The sequence below is a fragment of the Nycticebus coucang genome, chromosome 6 (assembly GCF_027406575.1).
Source record: "Nycticebus coucang isolate mNycCou1 chromosome 6, mNycCou1.pri, whole genome shotgun sequence".
Lineage (NCBI taxonomy): Eukaryota > Metazoa > Chordata > Mammalia > Primates > Lorisidae > Nycticebus > Nycticebus coucang.
Genome location: NC_069785.1, coordinates 89,439,491 through 89,445,490, shown reverse-complemented (window position 1 = coordinate 89,445,490; position 6,000 = coordinate 89,439,491).

The following is a 6,000-nucleotide window of genomic DNA, read 5'->3' as shown; positions in this document are numbered from 1 at the left end:
CAGTTACCAAACTACAGCTACCTGCTACAAATTGCATAAATCGAAAAACAAAAATCTTGATTTAACAAAAACAGAAACAGTAGAATAAATGGAGTATGATGTTTCAATAATTTTAAAACATGCAAAACTGCACAACTGTACAGTCTAACATTGAGGGTTAGCAGTGCAGATGGTGAGTGACGAAGGTAAGCAAATGTGTGGTACAGGACAAGCCGCCTGAGAGCTGATGCCCTGGGCAGGAGGGCCATGGGCCAGGGAAGAGGCACACTCTGGACCTGAGAGATAAGGATATTTTATTTTTGAATGTGTGGAGAATACATGTGTCTGACACGCTAGACCTGAGAGATAAGAACCACAGTGTCTGACAACCTGTTATTTATAAATAAAATTTACATATTTCATAATTATTTTGTATTTATTAAATATGAAATCAAAATTAGCAACCCTATATTCAATGAATATAACCACAATAAACCACATAAACCAAAGTATGGTCCTGGCACACTGGTGTTCCCTCTCTGCTCCTGGTTCTGCTAATGCTACAAACAAGATTTTTTTTTTTTGAGTTATTAAAAGACTCTCTACTCCTGGGAATTGCCAGGCAAGGAGGGTCATGACTGGACCATATACTTCTTGTGTTAGAAGAGCAAAGGTGAAAAATTATAAACAAACATGAAAAAATATGCTTCAATCTTCATTAATTTTCCTACAGTCCCTTCAGCACAAAACATATCCTCACGATGTTTTATGTGTTTGCTTCTCAGTTTAACTGAAGACACCCAAGCAATGACAGAGGACGGCTCTCAGTGCCGACCTGTGACCTCTCCCACACCACCCTCCCTCTCACTGTCACTTCGGACTCTGGAGAAGCAAGGGAGACAGGAAAGAAGCAATTCATATTAACTAGGGAATCGTAGAAAGAAATACAGTCACTTAAAAGGAGAAACTAAAGAAAAAAAGGGCCGATTTCTTTTCTATCTGTTTCCACTGCAACCTTCTTAAAAAGTAGAAACAAAAGTGTGACAGCCCATAAGCATTAGAGCCATTATTATAATCACATGGGCAAAAACGTGCACTGCATTCACACTAGACAGTGCCAAAAAGATTGAATGAAGTGCAAAGAATCTCACTGGAAACAGAAAGACAGTGTAGGGAAAGCAGTGAACACGGGGGTCTCAGCAGAGCTTATTTGGCCTGGAGCACACACAGCCCCCCAGCAGGTGAGCTGGAGGAGCCCATCTCTGCCGCCCAGGGGAGCACACACCTTGCAGTGTGGGTGCAGAGCCGCACTTACCTGCCACCCACCTCCAGTTTATGACCAGCCTCAGGTGTGAAGTGCCGTGGGCGCGGCCGACCCAAACTGCTCGTTTCCTGCTTCTCACAGGATGGCAGTCGGCTCCCATCACCACCACCTCGCACACTGTTTAATATCAGTGTGTCATTGATAAGAAACCACTAAGAGAAAATCGGCTTAACTGCACAGAGTTCTTTATAAATATGAAACCAAATTTCTAAATTATAAGAATAATGATATTTCAACAGGAAAAAAATACTGTTTCAGAAAATAGCATCTGAAAACCAACACATCTGGAGAAACTGCCTCTTCTGACTGTGCTTCATGGTCACCCCTCTATAAACACAAACAACAGGGAACTCGCCTGTGTGGAACCTAAAACTGCCAGAAAGGTGGGGGGAATGATGTTCTAAGTACATCCGACAGATAATAGCTAAAAACAGGATCAGAATTTACAGACCACACAATGTTCAGTGCATTGACTGGCCCACTGAAAACTAAGTGCCTAGGATAAATAAGTGACCGTTACACTCGCGAAAGAAGCGCAGGGCGTCTGGCATAATCATAATGTCTGTTTAATGGAACAGAGCTACCACGGCACAGAGTTACACTGGGCCGGAGGCCCTGGGGCACTGCTGACACCTGGTCATGTCTGTTTAAGGGAACAGAGCTACCACCACACAGAGTTACACTGGGCCGGAGGCCCGGGGGCACTGCTGACACCTGGTCATGTCTGTTTAACGGAACAGAGCTACCACCGCACAGAGTTACACTGGGCCGGAGGCCCGGGGGCACTGCTGACACCTGGTCATGTCTGTTTAACGGAACAGAGCTACCACCGCACAGAGTTACACTGGGCCGGAGGCCCGGGGGCACTGCTGACACCTGGTCATGTCTGTTTAACGGAACAGAGCTACCACCGCACAGAGTTACACTGGGCCGGAGGCCCTGGGCACTGCTGACACCTGGTCATGTCTGTTTAACGGAACAGAGCTACCACCGCACAGAGTTACACTGGGCCGGAGGCCCTGCAGCACTGCTGACACCTGGTCATGTCTGTTTAACGGAACAGAGCTACCACCGCACAGAGTTACACTGGGCCGGAGGCCCGGGGACACTGCTGACACCTGGTCATGTCTGTTTAACGGAACGGAGCTACCACCGCACAGAGTTACACTGAGCTGGAGGCCCGGGGGCACTGCTGACACCTGGTCATGTCTGTTTAACGGATCAGAGCTACCACCGCACAGAGTTACACTGGGCTGGAGGCCCGGGGGCACTGCTGACACCTGGTCATGTCTGTTTAACGGAACAGAGCTACCACCGCACAGAGTTACACTGGGCCGGAGGCCCGGGGGCACTGCTGACACCTGGTCATGTCTGTTTAACGGAACAGAGCTACCACTGCACAGAGTTACACTGGGCCGGAGGCCCGGGGGCACTGCTGATACCTGGTCACGTCTGTTTAACGGAACAGAGCTACCACCGCACAGAGTTACACTGGGCCGGAGGCCCGGGGGCACTGCTGACACCTGGTCATGTCTGTTTAACGGAACAGAGCTACCACCGCACAGAGTTACACTGGGCCGGAGGCCCGGGGACACTGCTGACACCTGGTCTGGAGCCTATTGGTTCCACTTCTTCATCAGATTTCTAACCAATCAGACTGGGTCTGTAAGAGTCGAATTAGTCGAGGCTCTGGACTTGAAAGTGGAGTGTGTTGATGCTTCACTGAGGGGTGTGTGAACTGGAGAGCAGTGGTCCCATCAGCACCCCATTAGTACAGCGCCCATAGTCCCTCTATCTCCTCTAGATCCTGGACAGACACACATTTTGATGGGTCCTACCTCTGTACTGTTTTTTGGCCTCAGTCTCAAGGGAGTGGGTTTCAGTGCCTCCCTCACCCCCAGCAATTACCCCAGCCCCATGTGTGGCCACGCACTGCCACATGTATGCCTCCAGGACCCCATCACGTTTCAGTCGGGGATGTCATACACTAGAGAACAGAATGCGAAGTATGCAGGGGCCTCTCAGAACCTCAGTACCTCCCACTTTGAGAAGGGGCATAAACAGAACACCTTCCAGGCAGACGGGTCAGGAAAAGTTAGGAAGGGGCTGAGTCCAGGGCTCAGCCAATGGGAGGGGACAATGCAGGCTGGGCCTGGAGAAGGCAGTGCACCTCTGTGCCTTCGGAGTCTGGCCTCATGGGACTAGCTTTTATGGGCAGCATAGGGCTTTGGGTGGGCAGGTACCAAATGGCTGGACCACAGGTCAGTGTGGCAAGAGCCTGGTACTAGGGATTGACAGTGTGGTAAGGACCACCCTGAGTCAGCTGTGACCAGCCCCAGCTGAGCATGGAGATGAGGAAAAGGATACATGGGGCCCCAGAAGGGCACTGGCCAGCCTGCTTCTTACTCTCCACCCTCGTGCAGAGGCATTAACACAGCACAGGGCAGGCAGGTGCCCACGAGGCCTCAGGCCCCATCACTCTGGGGAGCAGTTCCCATGGGTTACATGATGGGCCTTGGTACTTGGCGGATACATGTGGTTCAGTTTCTGGAAAATACAGGCTTCCGAGGACCTCAGAGTGGGAGGCCCTGGGCAGGACTGGGGGGCCTAGGCGAGAGGCACCAAGCAAATCAGGGGTGTGGTAGGAGCACTGGCCAAGCTGTACACCCTGTCTCCATGGTCCAGCCCTCTGCAGACAGGCCTTCCCTTGGAAAGCCACCCACCCTGGCTTCTGAGCCCTTGCATGTCCACATTAGGCACCCTCCGTCCCCTCACGGGTCAGGTCCCCTGCTAACCTACCCTGAGGGCAGCAGCCTTTTGGGGGTGGGGGGTGGGGGATGCAGCTTCTAACTTGAGATTCCCCAAACCCACGATGGAGCCAAGCTGTCCTTTGGAATGGTAGATGCTCATTTATGTAAAATAATAATAAATGTTACACAACTGTCAGAATAAAAAAATACCTTTTCTGAGGGGGACAGGAGGAGATTAGCACCATTAGGGCACAGGGGCCCATGGTGGGCACTGAGGTCTGTGCGTCAAACAGTTGGTCTGTGGGTCCTGGTGCTAGTTCAGGCTGGGGTTCAGGTCAGCGGCGGGCAACCCGCTGCTGGCCCCGGGAGGGGGCACTGTGTCCGGGCAGGGGGCACGTGTGACAGCACTGGGTGCGGACGGTGGGCAGCTGGCAGCGGCCCAGGAGGCGCAGGGTCTCACAGAACCCGAAGGACAGACGGTCACACTCACAACCTGCGAGGGAGGCAGGAGCAGGTGGGACAGGGATGCACGGCCCTGGAATCTGGCTCCCCACAACCTCACAGAGGCCTCAACAGCCCCTCAAGGGCAGAGGGCCCTCCGTTCCTGGAGGGGCTCTTCTAAACCAGGAATTGCAAACCTGTCCCACCTCTCTTAGGCCTCTGGGCTCATGTTTCTGGAGAAAAGGCCCTGAGATAACCCACCACCACCACCCCAGCCACCTCACATGCCCATGAGAAGAGAAGAAGCCAGCCCAGACAGTGCAGAGTAGGTCTCAACCCTGGCCATCTAAGCCATCAGCAGGGACTGGGACTGAGCCAGGTCTGCTGGGATGGAGGGAGGCTGCAGGCCACTTGGCAGGGATAGAGGCCTGGCTGGGCCCTCCTGCCCCATGTCTATTTGGGGAAAAGGCTTGCTGCCAGCCTCCTGGCTTTGTTCCCAATGATGCTGCTGCTGCTGCTGACAGCCCCCAGCTGCTGCCCAGGCCGTGCTCACTCCAGCAGACCTCCTGGGGCAGGGAACAGGAGGGCAATAACCAGCCCTGAGCCTACACATCCCCTGGGCCCTGCAGAGGGCACGAGGGAGCAGCAGGCTCCTCCCGCCCCGCCTGGCGGCAGCTCCCAAATACATAGCTGCAAACCTGCCTCCCAGTGGCACGGGCCACCTGGGACAAGCCATTTCACCTCTTAGGCCTCAGCTCCCTCCTGTTGATAATCTCATCTCCCAGGGCAGACAGATGCTGTGTCAGCTGCCCTGCCATGGTGACCATACATCCTGGAGTTTCCAGGCTTTGCGCATGTCCTGCCACAGACCATCTAAACACTCTGGGAATTCTAGGGTCTCAGGGTCCAGGACCCCTCTCCGGATGCCCCTCCACCATTCACCAGTGGCAGAAATCCTGTCACCGTGGACAGTTCATAGTGCTGCCCAAACTCCTTACATGCCCTCCCTGTAGCTCAGCCCAGGACCTCTTGGCCAGGCCCGTCCTTTGTTCTAGGCCTTGGGGCCCTCAGTTCCTGTGCTGAGCCTCACCGCCTGTGTCAACCACTTTGGATCTATAACTACCTAAGCCCTAGCCTTGAAGGCAAGAACAGTAGGCCCAGCACTAGGGCACGGTGGGGGCATTTCCACCAGGCCTTGAGGTAACGGGATGGGAGGCAGGGGTACAAGGTGCAGCAGTGGCCACTCTGGGCCTGAGCCAGTGCTGCAGGAGAGAACACTTGCAAGGGCCAGGGGATGGGCAGGCAGGTGGCAGGGGACGGATAGCCCCTAGAGACAGGCTCTTCACAAACAGTGCTGAGCCTCTGGGTGCCCTAGACTGGAAGATGCCAATAGTGCGATGGGGGACAGTGGTGACTGTGAGGGGGGTACCCATGCAATACTGGGTTCTACATAGACAGACCTTGATTCTGCAGTGATGGGGGTTACAGGAGGCAGTGAGGGCGCAA